The following is a 23,837-nucleotide window of genomic DNA, read 5'->3' as shown; positions in this document are numbered from 1 at the left end:
TCAGGTAGTATGATATAAAAGTTTGTATCGAGATTTACCTGTGTAGATAACAAGTAATATGGCATAAGCTATCCTCTGAAAAATCTCGTATGGAGAAAGACTAACATGTGCTTTTTAACCAATCTCGATAATGGTTTGATTAAAAAAAAAATAGGTAATAATAAAATTGGGTTCTTGCAGATAATCCCAGATAGCTCTGATTAGTTATTTTATTATAGTAGAAACTAAAAATATTAATTGCAAAAAATTTAAGAATTATTCGGTCTTCATATTCAACAGGCTTCTTAGTTAATAATTTCCTGATATAATAAAAACCAGCTTATTTCGACAAGTGGGTCTCACTTTTTTTTGCTATCATCCGTACATGTTGACGTCCAACGTAATATTTATTTAATCAATTCTTTTTACTATAATAGCAGAAAAACCGACTTCAATTATATCGACAAGTAATACATCGTACAGACAGACGAAAAAATAGTCCCGTAAATATGCATTATCAAAGATTACTCCAAAAGTTGTAATCAGATCTCGATGAAATTTAAATGTGACCACATGATAAACATCGGCTTTCGATTAAATTAAAAATTATCAAAATCGGTACACCCAGTAAAAAGCTATGCGGATTTTCAAGAGTTTCTCTCGACTTCTCTGGGATCGCCATCATCAGATCCTGGTTTCCTTATCACGGTACCAAACTAGGGATAGGAGATCCTTTCCAACAAAAAAAGAATTATCAAAATCGGTTTATAAACGACGGAGTTATCCCCGAACATACATAAAAAAATATATATATTGTCGTACGGTACGGTATATAATATAACCATATTTAACTAGCTGAACTGGCGAACTTACTACCGCCGTATTTTTTCTTAAATATAATAATTACATATCAAGATAAAATATAGCCTATCTTTCAAGTTGGATCAAACTGCACACGGTGTGCAAATTAAAGTCGGTTAAGTAGTTTAGGAATTCATCGCGAACAAACAACGTGACGCTTAATTTATATATATTAAGATTTATGGTTTGATGTTTAATCTGTATTAAAGTATGTATTTGATAGCATTGTTATAAAAATATAAGGTTTAAGAGTAAGCGCTTCCCGTATTTTTCAATTTGTGAGAGTAAAGCAGAGTCTGTCTCATCGGAGGCGTGCAAAAGCAGACATAAATGATCTTGAAATATTTGTTTACACATAAGACCACATGATCCTTGCAGAATCTCTCGATGTTGTTCCACATTCACGTAGAAGTCTCGTTCTGCACATAAATAACTTTATATGAACGCTCTAAATCTCATTACGGCTACTGTAATAGCTTCCAAGGCTCCGCTGTCGGCTGTGACGGGAATATAAAGCAAGCCTGATTTATTCCTCCAAATTAACCGCATCATTGTATAGTTTGAGAGTAAGACGAACAATGGAAGCCACGTCTGTACACTAGTTTCTCTTCGGTATTAAATTATGAAACACCTCAGTTCAGTAAAAAGAAATGTAGAAGAATGTATCAAGAAGATAGAATACTTTGTCCGAATGATTGCCAATTTTTCACAATTTCTATGAGATGCGGCACGATTCAACCTTTGAAAAATTGAAGAAATCCGGACTTCGAAACCGCCGCCCCTTTTACCGCTGTCTTCATGATAGTCGATAGCGTAATACCAAAACAAATGGCCTTCTTTGTCGCCCCTTCATTTCGATGAGTAATGCTCTTAAAGTTTATGTATATGTTAGTATATTCATATGATACCTGAACTCCACACAAAATACTTTGTTTCCTATTTCCTAATACAAAAATAGCAGCTGCACTGAAATAAGTTTCACGAGACGGTTGCACTTTTCGCAAGTTCTTTTTATTCGTCTCGCTATTCACTGGAGAATCGCTTCCAATCAGGGTTCTTTTAATTGGCACAGACTGAACTATGTAAACACAATCTCGCTTTACGTCTATCTTTACCTGATTTAGAAGATTCGAAATCTTTACACTATTTATTTTATACTAGACAAAAAGTGTACTACAAATATCCATCACTTTTGGATTATGATTTTGCATAAAAATAAACGATTTGATAAATTCGATTTTGTTCGTGAGCGACTGTAGCGGAACATAGAGGCGCACATCGATCCGATCTACGTTACCGAACAAAGAGAGATGAAATTTTAATCGGTCGCGTTGTCTGCCATCGCAGAAGTTGGCCGCCGAGCCGGCGCCGGCGTTTACTCGTATTGTAATGAGCGGACCCGGTCGACACGCGGCATAGGATACTACTGAATAGGTAATCCATATTAAGATGGAAATGGCATAGGCCAGATAGTCGCAGATATGAAGTGCAACTTCGTTTTTAGCTGTACAAACATTTCTAATTTCAAAATACGATTGTCATACTATAAGATCAACTGTTGTTATAAGTTAAATTTTGTTCAAATTAACTTCGGAATTTTCCACTTCCATGCTGTAAGGTTAAAATCTAATTAAAAAGTACAATGCATGCGTTAATCCATGAAAATTAGTTACTTTTAACGCAAGACTTTCGCTAGCAATTTTAATAGTCATATAAAAAACAGATGAATCTTTGATATCCGTGCCAGCATCATGTTCGACTTCAAACCAGATTTCAAATTCTTACATAATTGATATCCTCGTTATGTTCAAGGTTGTCTTTTTTTTGCTGCATATTTATCAATAATCTAAATGACATCTTTTTTTAATATTGTCTCCTAGGCATTAATATAGAAATATAAAGCAAGCAAAAACCACCTATAATAAAATAGAAAATATCTCCTTTTATAAGTCGTTAAGTTGTTTTGGAGGGTGCTCTTCAAGAGTTCGATGCTACAGGACCGGCGACTAGCAATCTCGTTAAAATCTACGACGAAACTCTGCAATGGCGTTTTCCGACCATCCAATAGATGGCGCATTCCCTGCTTATAAGATTGTATTCGAACCACATTAACGAAAGTATTGATACCAACTTATGTAGGTATTTAATATTACGAAATGGAAAAGTTGGCTTTATTTGTTTGTTGTTGATTTCAGGATTTAATGACTCGATTTCAAAAATTGTAAATCCGCAAAGTATGTTTATATATATAACACTAGCTGTACCTGCGACTTTGTTCGCGTGGAATTTAACTAAAAATGTTATTGTTCAGTTTGCAGGGTCATAAATAAATTTCTAAAATAAAAGTAGCTTAAGCTACTCTTTATTACATCAGCTATCTGCCAGTGAAAGTCCCGTCAAAATCGGTCTAGTCGTTTCAGTGATTAGCCGGAACAAACAGACAAAAATTGTAAAAAATGTTATTTTGGTATATGTACCGTGTATACACATCCATATGCACTTATCGCGGCTATTTTAATATTACAAACAGACACTCCAATTTTATTTATTTGTATAGATTTTGAAGTTTCTCTTTAATCAGTATCATAGAACTAACCAACTAATTGATTCATCGTTGTTAATAAATGAAAATATTCAAGGTAATTAAATTTGGGTAGTATGATGATGATGGTAGTTGCGAAGTCATCTTTCCAGTTCCCAATTTCTGATGTACAAAATGTATATATACAATATAGTACTATTTGTGTATGATGATGTCGTCGTCAATATGTGTACAGTGAACATACAAATACCCGCCAGCCAAGGTTGAGAGCAATTTTTTTTTTTATATAAGTTGCTAAGTGTATGTAAAAATGGCACTAGCTTTAGTTATTTCATAAAGCTAATTGAGATCTTAATCTACATCTATCACTCAAAATACTAACTGTACCACATCTACTTGGAGCTGCTAAAACTATTATGGTATGCTTGTATTGATTTTTTATTTATTCTTTGTAAATAAATAACCATTTCAACCACAACAAAATACACCATTTACCCGAAAAATGAAGAGAGAAAAGAAGGGTTATTTTCTATAAGCTGTCTTTACGTTGGTGTAAAATAAAATTTATAAAAAAAACATGTTCACATCTTGTTTACATATTTATTTATTTAACCAGTTATATCATAATCAAAATCATTCATATCTAAACGAAATTGCTTTTGGGCTCTCTCATTTTTCGGACTGCTGAACTTAATTGCAGTAGAATGTGTTTCAGTATTGACTTCATTTATGATATTGTTCAAAGTTCTTCTTGAAATTCCATCCGCATTTGAAATTCGCTTTTGAACCTTTTTTAAATAATTACTTACATTTTCATCTTCATTTTTTTTTAATTTTCCGGCTTCGATAACCAAATATTTATAAACATTGAAGATGATTTCTGGTAATTGACCTGGGTGGAGTGTTAACAACCATATATATATAACTGGACGTGACTGCATTCTATTGTACGTGGAACAACGACTGACATAACGTGACACGGTAGTGTGCGCCAGAGACAACGCTCTACGAAGCTTAAATTAGTCGATTGCCTCTTTCCAATGTGGACGTTTATAATTTGCACTTTTATTACAGAAAAGAACAGATGTTTCATGTAGGCTAATTTGCGCATAAAACTTTCACTTCAGCCTATCGCAGTCCACTGCTGGACATAGGCCTCCCCAAGTTCGCGCCACACATCCCGGTCTTCCGCAATCCTCATCCAGCCTACACCGGCAATCTTACGTAGATCGTCAGTCCGACGGGCCGGAGGACGTCTCACACTGCGTTTGCCAAACTTTATGATTACTAAATTATTTTAAACATTTATCAATATTACAAATATAGAAACGTTATCATATTTCGATAAAGAAATGCAAAGATTTTCAAGTTGTCTGTTTTATAAATATATAAAATAAGGCAATACTACACTCGAATGTCCTTCCCGACAGAAATTAAGTTTGATTTCTTCCTGTGTGTATTTAACCTCCATTGCTGTCCACTTCCACGGGGAGTCTATCGTTAAGGACTTGTTGTCTCCAAGCGGAGACCCCTTATCGCGTACGCTACGAATAATGACGTCTTCGATGGCTGGCTAATGGCCTCCGTGGTAGCACTTAGATACGCAAATGAGCATCGAAAAGCCATCACGATTACACACATTACGAACCGAAGTGTAAATTTTGTACAATGATTTGTATTCTAATGTAGTGTAATTTTGTTCATTTCACGTTTTAATAAATACTTAATCATGAGTTCATTTGAATATCTGCTATCTTTCAACGATGCAGTCATGTTAATGATAATTTTATCAGTATTACCTACTGTACTAATTTAAATGTTTAACACAATATTGTACCTACTGAATCAAACATAAATATTAAAAAAAGTAAAGAAGAATAATTGTGGCGTCATAATATTGCATTTTACAGTATAATATGCGACTGCAATCATGACATGCCACGAGTAGTCGACTTTTGACTGGGTTCCTCCAGGCATTGCGCGGTCGCTACAAATATACGAATGCTTGAACTGTCGATTATTGGGAAGCTATTGAAAAATCGTCCCCCTCAACCTACCTCCCACTATTTGTGTGATAGTATCAGCGCTTTTCGCAAATATCTATTTTTCATAGAAAGATTTTGTACTACCGTAGTAAGAATTTAAACGCCACTTTTAGAACTCTCCACATTTTTTATAGTTAAATTCTCTGATTATATTCAAAAATTGCTTTTATGTTTTACTTCTTTAATATTTATTAGATAATTCATTTCGAATATTCGTATGTCTAAACAAACCAATTTATATAACCCGCATAACGTCAAAGAAAATCCACGTCAACCCATATTTAGGATTATGTAGACACGTTAAGCCCAAACTAAGTTATAAGTTTTTACTTGTATGTAATTTTCTCATTGCTAACAGCGGTTTAGTCGATGTAAAAACCACAGAAACTACACTGTTCTATGGCCGATTTGAATAAAGGATTTATACATTATACAATATCCCTCGTCCCATGATAACAAAACATTAAATCATAATATTATCATTACAAACGGTTTTAAATTAGATAAATCCCTTCTTTAAGAAGGGTGGCGTAATATTTTGCGTATACTAGTTTATTGTAATGTATGAGACCTTAATTTTGTCTTATTTGCATAAAACCTCATTTTATTTAGTAAAGCATTTGATATAAACCGAGTTGCACTTGTAGTGCTCAAATATAAAATATTTTATGAATATAAATGATTTAAAACTCGCCTTCAAACAATCGTTCGTAGCAGGCGTTTCAAATGATTTGTCATATAACTTTAAAATAGATATTCCAAATTATATAATATCAAATTCTTTCATTTGATTACTTCATTCGAATACCATTGAAATAGTAGTAAATCATTCTTTCTCGCTAAATATCAAGATTATTATTTAAAAAATGATACCTTGGCTATCATCAATCAATTATAAATAGTGACAATTACATTGCAATGTGCGTTATTAAACTCAATAAATGTTCATAAGGTCTATAAAACAATATTATAACAGGAATAATCCAGTGCAATCTAAAAGCTGGAGTAATTTATTCACTTCAAAAGATGTTTGTTGCGTACTAACAATGCAGAAAGCCGACGATGTGGCGCCCGCCCAGCTGTAAATGAGGTGCGCATTAATAACCAACTATGGAATAAATGTTATTGTTTGTCATAAACTTTGCTTTATGTCGGCCGACTCGCTCATCCTTGTTCCACTCGATGGTTTCATAATCGTGGCGTCCGATTTGTAATTACTTTTATTTCCTATATAATATATTTATAGTGTTTCTCATCAAAATAAATAAAATAATGAGTAACTGTTCCTTTTAATTAAGAGTCGGTAAAAGAAAATGTATACAAAACAATTTTACATTTTAAAGTTTTAAAGGATATAAATCCGATGTCGAATATCCACGTAGGATCGCTGAGTCAAAGCAAAAGTTGCGCTTAGTTTTGCTCTAATATTTTCCTCGACGACCTACCTACTTACGAAGACTTCATATTTATCAAAACGTCGTCGTGGATTGCTATAAAGTATGAGTATTTGTTTCCATTTTGTATCTCCTTAAACAATAATATTAAATAATTTTGACAGGTCTATTCCTATTTATAGTTATTAAAATATATACATTAGTATTAAAATATATACATTAGTAAACTATGCCTAACATACAAGTACAATAACAATGGAAAAATTGCTTTTGAATTAATATTTCCGAATTATTCTTATAAGTATCGAATTATCTTCACAAATTTTTGCCAGACTAAATATCGTAATTGTAACATGTTACAAAATTATTTCGCTATAAATATCATGAAATAGCCTTTTTCGGATCGGTAATTTGGAGAGCAAGCTTAACGGAATCCGAACGAGTCGTGAATCTATGATGACGACGCAGTACGACTCGGCTTATTTGTATGTAGCTCAGCCTCGCCGGGGGCGGATCCAAGACGTTCAGCGCAATTTTTCAACGCTTCGATTTCGTGTTTGGGAAGTCGATAGAGCAACCGCAGTGCAGCCGCTCCTATCTCCCCAGTGCACCTGCTCTCGCGTCGCGCCACGTATTGCAACTTTAATCCCCGATCCGTCAACGCACGACCGCACATCGACGCGACGCTATATTTCAATTAATTCGACCATCCATTACGACGTGAAACCTCATCGTTCGGCTCAAGCCTCGAACCATCTCGCTGTCCAAAACGCAAAGTGACGTTAATGCATTGAATTAGTTTTGCTGGATATTATACGTATCTTGATCAATATCGAAAGCAATATTTTTGTCGTTTAAATTAAAATTCATTGCGGATATCGGTTTTTATGTTGGCGCTCGTCAATAATAATTGCTTTAGTTGAATACACACGAATCGCAATAATCATTAGCGCCTTGGAGTTCATTTTTCGTATTGAAGCTTAGGGTGTTTTTATGCCAACGATTACGGAATAGCTTAGCTAAATAATAAAAATCCTAAATTTTTCTTTATTTTTTCAAATATAATGTAGTCAAAAGTGATTTGCCGAACTCATTAGTTTTAAATTTAATATTAGAATTCAAAATAGAAAAATTTACCTATAATAATAATAATCGTTACTTTCATTGTTTACAATTTTAACATCAATATTTTACCGCTATCCCCACACAAGTCGTAATGTGAAATCTATTAATAAGTTATAGAAATTGATTCAATTAAGTCTGTGACCGTCCACTGTTATATTTATAAATTCCTCTGCCTTATGAGACAGTTCTGTATAGAATTTATCGGTTCATTTCTTATTCTTATTGCGCACGCTAGGGCGCCGCACGTGTCCACTCCGCTGCTGAATCAACTCAACCCGACCGCCGCTAACTCTCCGCAACTGAATGAACTTAATTTGATTCCGATTGTATTTAGCTCCACCCACGTTCCCACCTAATGGCCGAAAAGAAAGGAGTAATCCATTTTTATAGCTTCTAGTTCAAATTTGAATCAAAACCTTTGTCTCTTACCTTTGCGCGTTTTCATGGCTTTTATTGTCTCTAGCGAATTTATCCTACTCTTCACTCGTCGCTACGTGAGTTTAATCGGTTTACGTTTAAATTACACACGTTGTGTTTTTCAAAATTTTTGTACCCTTTTGTTGCGGTTTTAATCTTTAACGGACTTCAAAAAAAGGAGGTTCTCAATGATTTTTTTTTTGTGACCTTAGAATATATCCGCCAACCCGCATTGAGCAGCGTGGTGGATTAAGCTCTGATCCTTCTCCTACATGGGGAAAGAGGCCTATGCCCAGTAGTGGGATATTACAGGCTGAAGCGCACCCTCAAATTAAATTGAATAAAGCTGACGGAAAGCCGTGGTGTTTGTAAAAACCGCAAGCAACTTTGCAGCGATGTTACATTGTAGAGACAACTGGCACCGCGGAGGCACAAAGTAATTAGATAGCTGTTGTACTGCTCACTTGCTCAGCGCTATTCCAATGAACGGTCGGCCGTTCTCTTGTTTAATTGCGGCCCGAACCGTAACGGACAGCGGGCCGTTTTTGTCCAACCCCAATGAGACGAATCGCGCATCCTTTAATGATTCCCCCGACCCTCCCTTGACAAGCCTTTACCCTTCTCTTTCTAATAGAAGTATACACACAGTCGTTATGTCGATGACTTCGTTACAAAAGCTTTTCCATTAATTGCTTTTCTTAACTCATTACTTAAACGTTTAATATTTTTAAAAAATTCTAATTCAAGGTATATATATATATATATATATATATATATATATATATATATATATATATATATATATATATATGTATATTATTACTAGAAACGCTATTGTTAATAATGATATATTATAAAGTTATTAATACAAAAACTATTATGAGACACTTTTTACCGGCTTCCAAAGAAAGAGGAGGCTCTCCATTCGATTTTGTTTTTTATGTAGGTATGTTACCTCAGTACTTTTGACTGGGTGGACCGATTTTGATGACTTTTTGTTTCCGAGAGTGATGCGTGTCATGTGGCCCCATTTAAACTTTATTGTGATCTAACAAGTACTTTTCGAACTATATCTAATAATACGTATTTACCTTACTATTTTTTCGTCGACCTACGTTGTATTATATCGCATAACTTTTCATTGAGTATACCGATTTTAATGATTCCTATTTTATTCGATTGATCGAGATCTCACTACTTTTTGAGCAATCTTTGATTGGTGTGTTACTTGTCGATGTAATCGGTAAAGTCGGTCTTTTTTTTGTCGTTTGCGAGCAAGCACAATTATTATTTAAGAAACTAGGTAACAAATCAGTCTTCGTTAATAATGTAATTATTTAGTCTATCTATGTTATTATATGCTATTGATTGAAAATCCTACTGAGTGTAGCACCAAGATAATTATGGTATATCACGCTTTGTTTAACTATAGCATAATACATATTGAAATTCTATTGTGTGTGCTAATTCAGCAGTCGCGGTACACACGCAAAACTTTGCCTTCAATCTATCTCGGTAACGCCCGCATTCGGCACCGCGTGAACAATTCGCGCTCCCGGAATGAGTTGCCCGGATCGGATGCCCCATGTAATTCCACATTTTCGCACCAACGGCCTTCCGAGTACGCATTTAAGTTTTTGCCCACGACCCGTGCCTATTCACGGTTAATTTTCCGAATTCAATTTTACAACCCATTCGTTTTGAGAACATTGCGAAAATACTTTGTTTAATTGGGCTGTGTTCGTTAGAGATTTGATTTCAGCATGTCTTTTTTTCTTTGAAAATAAAATCGTTTTAAATCAATATAGCTAGGATTCATTTTTAGAAAATGTCGTTTTATCCCTGTTTTTAGGCAATGAAAAAATGGCTACAATATCGTTAGAATACTATAGTAAATTGCGCACTTGTCAATAAAGTTGTAATGGCTCAGGTGGGAAATCGGCCGGTCGGGATCGACCGAGAAGAACACGGTTCAAATCCCCATGTCTCCAGATCGATTTTTTTTTCTTTTTTTTTTCTAATTGCACTCATGATTTTTTATTTAAATAACCAGTCCCCCCGTGACCATGGTTGCTGTAAAGTATCCGAAACGTCGGGAATCAAAAGATAATAATAAACCGCGATAAAATCCGAAAAAAGTTGTTTCATTAAATTAAATAACCAGTTCATTTTTTTTATTATTATGTCGGTAAAATCGGAAGATATTATTCATATTTTATCAATATGTAACTCGTATTTAATAGATATAAATTCCAAAAACACGACTTACTATAAATACCAAGCTAAGCTCGGTTACCCAGGTACTTTGAAATAAAATGAATATATTTATAGTAAAATTTTATTAATATTCATAAGTTAATTGTTTGGTCTCCCGGATTGTAAAAAAAAAAATTAAATATGCATCAAGGAACTGTTCCAACATTATAAATTCAATACAATATGCGAACACTAAATTAATATTTAAATAAAGATTCATTAGCTGTTAGTAATTAATTAGACGATGTCGTTTATTCAGCAAGTCGCCCAATAAGCCAATTTGCGGTAGGTAAGATGGTAAGAAGGCGGCTTAGCCCGCAACGTCATGCAATAACCATTTGTCATAATCTCCATATTTGCTATTACTGTCAAGTATAAGGCAGTAAACAATGATTAACTATATTAGCGTCATCGAAATCTAAGATCGTTTAGAACTATGACTTAACTGTTCCTTAGAAACGTAACTAAATTATTATTAAATATAATATACAAAATTCTATTGCTCTCTGAGCCTACAAAGCTATGTAAACATATTTGGATACAAAAAATAAATTATATCAAAATAGAATCAGTTTAGTTAACCGATCAGCGACCTCGTTGCACTTAGAAGCTTTCAGTCGAAGGTACCAAACATTACTTTCCTCAGTCCTTTCTTGCTTGTCATCGCCGCTGCTCGTTCTTTGTGGCATTATGTTTTTGTTCGAAAAATAAATCCTGACGCATTGAAATCACATAAAGAAGAGCGTGGAAGGTTTAAGAGGCGTCAATCAAATGTTTTTTCAAGGTAACTCGTTCGAAAGGCCGAAACAAAGAGGTGCATTTTCGAAACAATCAAATTAATTTTACCCGTTGTTGTTTAATTAGCGCCGACTCTTGGATGGCAGGGTGGGCGCGGGGCGGCCGGTGTTTATCATCGGAAACAATCGCAACCCCCCCCCCCCCACCCATGCTGCTTCCGTGGTACCCATTATTATCGGAGTCAAGACTTTTAACCACAATGACTGTAATTCGTCACTCCCATAGACTTTATTATTATTAATAAAAGGTATTTTTGTACTTCCTTGAGAAGTTAAAAAATAAATTTGAAGAAAAATCATACTTAATTTATATTATTTATTTTGTTTCAGGTAAAGTCATAATGATCTCGGGTGCAATTCCTCCATATTTACTTGGAGGCAGGTATAAAGAAACATTAAATTTGGATGTCTAATATTTAAAATCAATAATGAGTATAGCATGTTTGTGAACTAAAAAATGAAACAGCATACGTTGTGTGAAGCCCTATGAAGGTAATCTGAAGCCGTATCTAATTAAATTGTAGGTGTATGTGGCCGACACAGGTTATTCCTTGTTCAGTCGCCTACCTGTACGGACTCATAAAATTGTGAAGTCTTTAATTTTTATTTCTTTCCTTAAAAGTAAAAATGTGTTTAAATTAACAATCTACTCATTGGACTCTAGGTGAGATAACAGTTTGTTTTTTAAACTAATTGTTATAATTCCTAAAATTTAAGGCAATACCGTGCATTAACACAATTAGGCTAATTAGATTTTCAAAACGTGGACGTACCAAGTAATCGATTTTTAACCAAAGATTTAAGAATATTCTCTCTTTTCGTTTTAAAAGCAGTCACGTCTACCTAGTTTTTGAAGTTTTCTACTTTCCTGGTAATAGTCCAGAAACTAATATGTAATAGGAAAACTTCACTTCAATTTACTCGTAGACTCGGTCGGCGGCAGCGTCTAATCTAATTATCGAGTGAGCTCTTCAAAAAATTACGAAATGTGGTGTGAGAGAATAACTTCGCTGCGTACTTTATGTTTTGAGTATTTATAAATTTAGATAAAGGAAAATCGCAATGCCATTGTTATTTAGATATGTATGTTTTATTAGCAACGCTGCTTTTACGTTTTACAACATTGTCGTAAAAGCGAAAAGTTATACATGACCGCATTTTGTCCCTTTATTCCGAGGCCCTGTCCGCCCGCTGCTAATTCACTACGACGCTTGTAAGTGCTCACCCTTATAATAAGGGGAAATAACATTTCTCCCCAGACGATAATTGCGTTTCTTCATTTTCATTACTTATATCGTATCGTATATGACGAGTTATAGACGTGGTTATTACCTATTCTTAAGGCGCCCTAAACGAAGGGATTACTGCCAGTTTCCGGCTCCACTCGACCCGACCTGGAACTTTGACCTCGAGGTGTTTCCATTGCCTTCATTTTATTAACCTGTTTTACTAGATAACGGAATGCGTCACTATATTGTTAATTGTTACGCAAACATAGCTCACATTAACTTTAAAACAACGTAAAACTATCATTTTCTCATAAATAACTTTATGTACCTATTTAAAATAATTTTATTTATTAATTCTATTTTAATTTATCAAAATATCCTCGTTGTATATTAAATAAGATGATCTTGAAACATGATTTACATTTAATATATTAAATGTCAGGCTATATAAATATTAAACGGTTATTATATTAATTTCACTCTTAATATAAAAGGTTAACAGTTTTTCTTTATAACTAAATGTGCTGTTTATTGGTAAAATGAAATATTTGCTTAAAATAAATTCAATAACATATATTTGTACCGGCTCTTTTGATAAACATGCAAAATTGGTATTCGACAGTAAATATAGCGATGCTACAAGCTCACTCTGTATCGTACAGGAAAATATCCAGTTTAGTATTTGATATGCCGCTTTATCACGTCAATTTTGCATAATGTATAATATCTCGCGAGCGTATAAAGTAACTTAACATATTGCTAGTTTATTTCGTCGGCGGGCAAAACGGCTCAGCTCAGAGGCTCGTATTTGTAACGCGACGGGTTATTAATAGCCGCGATAGCAGGTAGCCCGCGGCATAACACGATATTTGGGAAATCCGGATTTGCATAGGATAATGGGAGCGTGGCGGTGCAATTCGCAGTTTGGTGGTGGCGACCGGCCCGGAGCCTGCCAGAGTGCCAGCTGCGAGCCATTCAAACTAATTGTGAATTTAGGTATCGTCTGTACTTGTTGGTGACTTACTTTGAACGAAATTTTCCTATAAACAAGCCCTTAAATATTTTTTGATATATACAAAGAAACATGTCAAAAACAAATTTTAAAACTTTTACAATGATTGAAACTTATTCTATTTAAATACTTAGAGACATCAGAGCTTTAGATATCACATAAAATAGTTTTAAAATGCATATGTTACTAATTTTTATTCCCAATTATCATGTTTTAGTAACCTGTTCCGTATGTATAAAAAAGCTTTTATGAAATTTTATATGATTGAATTATTATTCATCTTATTTCATGTATATTTGATTGAATACGAAGATACGCTTAAACTCACTTATCGCTACATGAAAATCTGTTATTTATACACGATAATTTAATTAAAAATGTTATGTAAGAGTTATTTTTGCTTACATTATAGTGTAGCGTTAATGTTTCTTAGTGCAATAATAACGAACTAAGTGACGCGGTCCGGTTTATTCGCTCAGAAATACGATTAAATAGGGAAACAATGATGATAACAATTAGTAGAGGACCGTAGCTAGCGGGTGTGCGGGGGTGGCGAGTCGCGGGGCGGGGGTCGTCGCGTGCCTGATGTATGCGCCGCCGCTGCGTCGCCAGACCCGCCGGCGCCGCGACGCCGTCGCACAATGCAGATATCGTGCACCGCCACCGCAACCTTAGCGTTTTCACAGTTTACGTCCACGCAAATCTAGACCCCCATCGCTTCGCTGCCAAAAACCCAGTTTTATGGTTTCAGGAAATCATTATTCAAGACTTACTTAGACTGAGAAATATTTCATGGTAATCCCAAGTTGGTATCGATTATACAACAAAGTTTTCTTATGAAATTTCTCAAAACATATTGTTCGTGAACTGCCGCGTTCTAGAAATGTTTTAAGTCCTATATTTTTAAAATGATCATCATCGAATTATCACGGTGATCCTAATGAGTAGGAACAATGTTGTAGTATTTATTTTCCACACACTCATGTCGACCTTTGATTGATGCGTGGCTTAATGACGCGGGAAACTATTTCCTTCACATTTCCTCCACTCAATAAAATATCGAATATGCTTATTTATATGTTCGCGTCAGTTTATTTGGGGCTTTGTCAATGCGGTCCGTAGTGCCGACTACACTTGAAAGACCGTCATTTGTCAAGATTACGGCTGTTTGGGGATTGAGATATGAAAAGCGGTTATTGTTTAGAATATATATTTCTCTTACATAAGAACTCCGTTTTTTTTTTTCAAACCCATAATTATCTGTATACCCCATAAAGCTTTATGATACTTATCCTTTTTCATATAGCATGCAATATTACCGCAAAAGAATATAAGGTCGTAAGAAACACAATTTTAGTAAAATTATTGAGTGTGTAGCGTTTATTTATTATTATTGCTACTAAAATTTGTGACAGCTTATTTCATTCGTATCTCGGATTTAGTACTTAGTTGTACTTATAAAAGTTTATACAATTAGCATGCTGCGTGCGGATCTTTTCAGTCACGGACTGGCGCCGAGTGGCAATTACGATATTTTATCCTCAATAAAAGTGCACTCGGGCGCCGTTAACGTCCAAGTCCGAAGAAAACTCTCCGTCCATAAAGCTAATGTGGGCGTATGAAGATTTAATTGACGTGTTAGACAAGAATTCTTATATATCCACAAAATGTTATGTTGAAATTAAAATGTATTTTTCACCATATACTTATAAACAATGTAGTTAAAATTGTTGTAAACTTAAAATAAACAACATACCGACGAGAATCTATTTGATCCTTTTGTTGTGATTCCTGTAACAGCCATTACATTAAGTCTTACATGTTTACCTCATCAATATGTCTAAATTGCGAATAACGGGACTCGTATAGCGTGTGAGAGAACATTTTGGCGCTATTAATCTGACAGCGCTGTGCTATATCGAGACGCTGGAGGCGGCACATTTATTTTATGTGCCGGCAATGTTACATACGCCATAAAAGTCGTTAGGAGGACGTAACGTCTCGCTTGGCCGCTGTAATTACCAGTTCCTATATGGTATTTCTATAACTATAGCACCCGGTATCGCTCGTGCCGAGATCCCCTTGTCGCATTTCGGGCCCCCAGACATTTAACCTAATATAAAGTAATAACAGTCTCACACCTAACGTATTTAATGATACACAAAACCCTATATTAGGTGATATAAATTTACGATATATTACACTTCGACTTTGTAAATAAAATTACAAATAATTTAATGTAGCTATAAATCACGCAAAATCTCATATTATATAAGGTTCCTCGCGGGCATCTAAGGCTCGGTGTACACTCGGTTATTCGTGTTGTATTTATGAAAATATGTTTGACATTATCTTAAATAGAAAAACATAAAGAGAGAGATATATTAACGGTGTAAAAAAAGGTTTATAAACAACTCAATGAAAACACGACGAAGTAGAAGCTTTCTTTTGTAAAAATCACGGAGTTAATAACTCGACTGTGAAAAGAAAATTGATTTATGCGAACATGTTTACTAAGTTCTCGGATTTTAGTGAGTGGAATACGATGTAGCGTGGGAACGACACCGGGTGCAACGCAGACTTTAAAGTCTTCTAACCGGAATTCATTTATACTGTACTGTCAATTTAATAAGATACCTACTGGAGTTTTATCAAAGTCACTTTAGTTTTAAAACTTACTTAAAAGACAAAGAATTAAAATACAATTTATAGAGTTGATTTACATTCATAAATTTATTTGCATTTTATTCTCATTTAGGATAATCTCCTCGCTCTTTCGTAAAGTATGTTAAATATTAAATAATAATTCATTTGCTTAAACATTCTGAACAACATAAAAATACGCTTCCTACGAGGAAGTAACAATAAAAGCATTAGAAAGCTACTGAATGGAGGAGTTAAACTGTCAAAATGAGTTTGCGTGTGTCGAGCGCCCGTGGAGCTGACGTTTCTCGTACCTATGGGGTCAGGCACGGAGGGAAGATGGAAATTTATCACGCCCGCCGGAGCTGAGACTACAAGTTCGCGCATTAAACGACTCCGGGACATTAGCCGCTTGCAAGATGCCGCCCGAGATCATAATTAAGTGCCGCCCAATTTATCGGTCCGACCCGCACCCGAAAACTCCCCTTAAACTTCTCTTATCGTAGCTACTAAAAGCTCTTTATTTTGTAGTTAGTCCGCCTCGCAATTATCGCCTTTTATCTTTGATGTCACGCTATTGGAGATTGCACTTGAACTAAAACCAAGACATGAATGTAAAACAATAATTTTTCAACATATTACATAAAAGATATACCTACACTCAAAGCTTCAGGAAATTTTCCGTTTACCTAAGTTTTATTTCGTAAACAGTTAAACTTTATCTGAAAAAGGTTACGATGTCTTAATGTAATATAAAATTATTAGTTTTTAAACCTTCTCTACATGGAGAAAGAGGCCTATGCCCAGCAGTGGGGTATTACAGGCTGAAGCGAAAACTTTAATAATTTAAAAAAAAATGAAGTTAATATTTAAATCGAACAACGATTTTTCAAACCAGTTCAGTGATATGTTTTTATTTGAGGTCTTTTTGATGTTTTTCATGTACATATAAAATGTTATGATAATTAAAATAATAAAAAATGAAGGTAAAGTCGCAAATATCAGCTAGTCTAGAGTAAGCATTTGTTGGGACGTTTTCAAGTTATCTGTCTTGACCACTGACAACACTGAAAGATACCGTTGTAGAAGTGACCCAGAAATCTTTGTTCATCGAGAAGCTATTGTAGTTTAAAAATGAAAAAAGAAAATACTTATTTAAAGTCATAAATGTTGTTTAATAGGGAGACAGTTGTAATATATAGGTATGTCACTAGAGTGAATGACTGACGTAAACGAGTGAATCGAAGTATGTCAAGCGAGGCATGCCGTGACAGAGCTCGTCTGCTTAGACTAATTACTGCAGCAGCTCGCAGCGACTAAACGGGTTAGGAAGTGCTGACTCGCCTAACTTGGCAACGCTTCAGTGTGTTGTCTACATTCCTTTCGTTGCTATAGTGCCCATTATCCACAACTTAATTATTAAACGTAGAAACATGAAGCGCATAGTTCTTTCACTGCAAATAACTTCCTACTAACTGTTCACGCTTAATTATTTTAATACCCTTAGATGAAACAAATCCAGAGTTAACGTTATTAAAATGTACCCACCTAAATCTTAAGACATTTATAAGCTAATGTTTTTTTCAACTGGGCAATACGTTAGTAAAGCGGCCAATTTACGCTAGCCTATAAGTAACAAGATTCATTAAGGCAGTTACAAAGTAGCGGCGTTCTTAAAGCGAATGGCCCTCGAGCTTACAGCGTTCATAATGGCCGTACGAGCCGGTCGAGGCGCCGCGCGCAATTTAATGAAACACCTGGAGAGGTCGTGCCTGCTTCCGTTGCATTAATCTCGCTGCTCGCACCCCGCGGCTGTCCGCCCGCGCCGACTGTATTATCATCTGCGTTGACCAAACATATGAAAATAATGGCCAATATTTTTCTCGTAATTTATAATAATTATCTCCATCTGTTTATTAACAAGGTTTGCGTGATTATTGATATATATATAAAATTTTCATCCTAATAATATTAGCGACTATTTCATATAACTCCATTACCGCACCTCGACATTTAAAAGTAAGCAACTAATATTAAAGCCGGGATAAACAACGGCTGACCGTCCGCTGCCGGCGGCAACGGCAAAAGTGGCCGAGATAACTCCGCGCACGAATGCATATTTTAACGTTAAGCTACGGCACCGCGATGCAAACTTGTTTGGAACTTCACCAGAGTGAATAATTCTTGATTTAAGATATCTCCTAAAAGAACTAGCTTTTTCTCTTCGTTTTTACTTTAAAATATTTGCGAATATTTAAAAATTTGTAACAGAACATGACTCTTATTTTTTCGTATAGAACTGTAAGGATTCGCTTTCATGTTTTTACACGTATACGTATTTGCGTTACGTGACTCGTGAGCAATTTGAACGTAGTGGTGCTTGGCGCCGCCCAGAGCTGAAAATAAAAAAGTAGCACGAGCGCGAGGCGTAAACACGCGCCCCTCTCGCGTGACGGCTCATTAGCCACTCCCCTGCGCCTCTATAAATCATTTTAAATTCAAATTTTACTTTCTTCGAGAATTTACTTTGCTTACCTAATTCCCTTTGCAACCGCAAAATTTTGAAAATTAGGTTATACCTACTTTTTCTTTGTACAAAAAAGAATATATTTGATACCCCGATTGGAATCTTCGACGGACATCGCCTTATACGAGTATGTGCGATGCTTTTGAAAATTGATATTCAAAACTTTAATTTTACATTGTTTAGTCCGTATCATATAATTCCTAGAACATACTTTTTGTGTAAAATATTTAAAATCAAATAGTCGCTTTTCGCTTAGCGCAATGTAATATTTCCTACCTAAAAATGCCCTGTTATTTCGATTCCTTTGGCCGTCCCTTTGTTTATTACGGGGCGATATCTTCTGAGCCTAAATAGCCAGATTTTTAAATAAAATGTGTATAATTTACTAGGTACGCTAGTAATTTTTTTTATATTAAATTACTAATTGTAGCCTGTTCAATAAGCGTACGAAAACTGATAAACATTACAGTGGTCGTATGGACTATTTGTCTTATTTACATACTGTAGTGTTCCGTATTGTTTTGTATTCTACAGTGAAAAGGACTCGCGTCGTTCTCATTCTTAGAAAATATTAATCCGATAAATATCGGATGCAAAAGCGAAATTGCTTCATTCCGTGCTAGCTAATTCTCATAGTTACAGTTAAATAATTTTAAAACAAAATATAAAATTATACAGTCGCCTTAGAAATGCTCACACAAATATCACAATTTATCATGTAGACAAAATGTAGCGGGATAGGCACGTGGCCACGTGCCATAGATACCGACGCACACTGGGACGATACGACACTCTTACACAGGTATATAAGTTGGCACATGCTACCGGTCGTTTCTATTTCCATCCCTGTTTGACATCATGAACATTTTTGGCACCCACTTCATGCGTACAAGTGGGCTGTAGATTCTACCCGTGAGTGTCATTCATCTAATCGTCAGCTCATTGTTTTCCTAGTGTATCGATTCGCAGTGGCGCGTGTCGTGTCGGCCAATAGTGAGCTAGCTCGCTGTGAAGCGCTGCGCTTACGACAGATACTATTATCTTGCCGCTATCAATCGATATAAGCGCGTGAATCACTTACATAGCCTACATTAATTATTTAACTCGTTTGTTTATTTACCTACAGTGAATAAAATAAAAAAGCTTTTTAGCGTTTATTACTTTATCACTGTGGCACTGCTGTGTCCCACGGTAACATCCTTTCTACCATAGAAAGACTGGTAGAGAACTGAGGTGGGGCACAGCAGGAAATTTCAGGAATTTGGGGGTAAGTGGGGGTAGAGTCTGCAACGCGTTTGCGATGCTTCTGGTGTTGCTGGCGTCTATAAGCTACGGTAATCGCTTACCATCAGGTGTACGTACGCTTGTTTGCGACCTAGTCACACAAAAAAAAGATCTCTTATAGAAATAGGTTCGCGCAACATTCTTTGTAAAGATGATTTATACTTATATTTTGTCGACATTTTTAAAGACTTGAATTTTGACTTTTGACAAACGCTGAAACACGTGTTTGTTTATTTTTATTGAAGAAAAATGTATGCAATATAAAATTTTGTTGAGTTAGGTGATTTATTTTTAATCTCCCCATCTTTCCCACCCTCTTAAGATAAACTCTTCATTTACCTACATCACAAAAAAAATCAACTATCCCTAAATACTGCTTTCTACATCTAATAGTTTCGGATATAATATAGACACCTCATATGAAGAACATTGTTTCTCATTTTGTTAAGTTCTCAGGATAGCGTTTTACAATTTTGTTGCATTTAAAAAGTGGCCAAGTGATGTTAAATAAAGCCGCATCCGTTAAAGAAGTAAATTGTTCTACTATTCATTTACTTCATTTCGGATATATGTTATTATTTTCGTAACCGAAATTACAATTTTTTGAGCAGAAATCTAAATTATTTTGAATCAATTGAAAAACATGAAATTTTTTTTCATGTGAAAATTGTTGTAGTGGTCGTATAAATACGAATCTCAGATTGAAAGTTACCTTTTTTTCCCTCAGTATTTTGATGGTATAGTTAGAAAACATTGTTTCATTAGTTACAATATTCTTTATATCAGGTGTCGATATGATGTATCTGTTAAAACCCTCATTTATTTTATGTATTACATAGAACGCTTAGTTGAACGCTTACTACGCCACTCGTGCCATGTATGTATGTGTATAAAACAAAATAGTCGGTGTATTAATTAGTAAACCAAACGGTTATTTTAACGATTTAAGTATAAACAGTCATTGCATTCACAAATATTTTTTTGTTTTGTTAAAGTCTAGGTTGCAGCGCAGTAATTTTTCCGTATTAATTACCTAGTCTCGTTAAGTCGGTCGCCGCCGGCGCGCGCGGCAGTAACGAAGGTGCCGGCGCGTGCCTACTGCCCGACTGCAGCAACTGCATTGCACTACACTGCACTCGAGGACCGTTCGTTATACGCGTTACAGCTTTAAAGAGCACTCGGCGGCTTTACTCGGCTCCACGAGACAAAAACGCCTCCGTTCATTTTTCATTGATGTCACTTTTCCATAGTGATACACGCTTTCCGGGACATTTTAAGCACATTTAGTAACGTAAAATAACAGTAACCAAATAAATATGTGTAAGTTTCGTTTTAGTCTTATATGTAGATGTGAGTTGTATATTTGTTTAAATATTTTCTTGTTTAATTTTGGAATAGATGCGTAGTAAATGATACCGACTAAACCCTTACTGCGAGAGAGCATTGTGTCATAAAGGATATGGCAAGGGAGTTACTCCTCATCTCTACACTCACAAAAATGTTATTAGTTTTGGATGGTTATAGTCCACCCTGCGACCGTTAACCCTTCACCATTCACCCTAACAAGTGCCTATTGAACATTCTAAGCTAGGCCGACATAACCGATATAATTCTAAAAATATACGTTATTCTTATTTCGTAACAAGTTGTAAGTAGTAAGTATAGAAATAAATCATACGCTGAATACGCAAAATTTATTTATTTATTTATTTCCATAACATATAATAAATAAAGCATCTCTTGTTAATTCATTCAGAGTACAACAGAATATGACCACCTGATCTAACAAATAAAAAATAGATGGCGATATATGATATAGTTAAGCTAAATATTTTAATAGAACTAATATTATAAAACAATAGAATCAATTGCGATATATATTTTTGAAAGTTGAAACTCATAAGGTAACGAACTAACGAGATCGTACAAAATCAATAATATTTAAATAGAGAGAGATAGTGGCAGCAATTAATGCATTGTAATGTGTAGAGAGGGCTGGAACGTCGGCCGTCCGTCTGAGGCGATGCGGTAATTCGTCACGGCGGGAATCTGTCACGCTAATCGATGACTCCACCTGCATAAATCCGAATTGCAAACTGTTGGAAGCGGGACTTCAATTGTTGCAAACTAGTCCAACCAAGACAAATATTTCTACAACAGGGGATAAAATTGACTTGCACTTTTAAATAAATAAAAACACTGTAAATCAAATACTAATTCAAATTAATGCCCATCAAGTATACGATACATATTGTCGAAACCATCTCCTCAAATAAATATCAATTTGATAGACCAAAGTGAGTTATCGTAGTTAAAACAGAAACGTGATCACCCATTCAAGTTTCACAAACGGCTTGCTAGGAATCGAAACTCGGTTAAGTAGACGGCGCGGCGTAACAGGAAATAATAACTTTATCCCGAGCTTAACTGCGAGAGGACCGGCCAACTAACATTATGCCTGCCAGTAACAAGTTAATCTAAATGCAGCCGACTGCTTCTACTAGCTAGTTGTAGCATGCATCGCCGAAGTTTAATAACTGAGAAATTTCCAGTACGTCTGCATTCGATTCGTTGATATATTTAAATCCGTGTTTAATTAAAAAATATACATATTTGCTACTTTGTTTTTGTTTTTAGGAACTAACTATAATCATATGGACTTGGTTGTTACCGCTTAAATGCTTTTATAAGATTATAAAACGTGACGGCTTGAAAAGGACGATAGCATTTATCTTTTTTTTCACGAGGCACTAGTGTACAAAATAAATTAATCATGAAATCATTGAACTAAACTGATACTGCAAATGTGTCGCTGCTAATCAAAGAACTCTTGTCTCTGGTAAAAGAAGAATTGAAACTTAATCCGTGAATCTGCTCCACTGCGGCTTGACTCTTATATGTCTTTCACAATTCATAAGAATCAAAGTTAACATTATTGGTAATAAATTTAAAAAGATAAAAAAACTAAAATTATAGAATACTCTGATTTATACACATAAACCGGTGTTATACTTGCTTTACCTTTTTGTTGTATAAATTTTTACAAACTATAATCCCACCAAAACAACATCTTAGATTAATAATCTGATTAAATGCGTTCGCTGTTTTGCGAAGGTACTTAATATGACCGCTTGTTATTGAATTTGTAAAGTAAATTGTAACATAAATCATACATTTGAAAAGTTGTACTGAAACTTTATAAAAATCTACAACAGTAAGAACGATAAATTTGCACCAAAGACGTTATCAGTCGAGTTTCTAACTAAATTGCTTTGGTATTCAGTTGAAGTTTGTTTGTTTAAGTATTTTCTTTAAAACGGCGATAAGCTTTTTTCCGGTTTTTTTTTTTGTGAATAAAGTAAAGCGTGGAGCTCGCCGTTTAGAGATAAAACGTCTACGAAGCCCTTCCTGTCACGTCCTGCGACAGTTAATTACGCGAGTGTAAATAAATCATCATAGACGGGTGCGGTAGGTTTTGATTTCGATATTAATTACCTCGTCGTCACTGAGCCTATAAGCTAAAAATTAAATAATTGTCATAAATGTCACGTTTTTATAATATATTCAATTACAAACAAATTTAAATAAAGAGTAATTAATTTTTTGGTATTTGAGTGATTCCCGATTAAGCCTAAAAATAAAGGCCTTCCATATTAATATTATTTCCTTTTCAAATCTATACAAATAAATAGAATTGCGGTGTCTGTTTGTAACATTAAATTAACA

General features: G+C 34.9%; 1 protein-coding gene across 2 annotated transcripts in view; it reads left to right on the top strand.

Moving 5' to 3' along the window:
- Nucleotides 1-23,837, top strand: part of LOC123669367 (protein muscleblind) — a 58,027-nt gene that overhangs the window by 25,307 nt on the left and 8,883 nt on the right. The window lies entirely within an intron of this gene.

The sequence above is a fragment of the Melitaea cinxia genome, chromosome 3 (assembly GCF_905220565.1).
Source record: "Melitaea cinxia chromosome 3, ilMelCinx1.1, whole genome shotgun sequence".
Classification (NCBI taxonomy): Eukaryota; Metazoa; Arthropoda; class Insecta; order Lepidoptera; family Nymphalidae; genus Melitaea; species Melitaea cinxia.
Note: the sequence above shows the minus strand (reverse complement) of the source record. Positions and strands in the feature narration are given on the sequence as shown.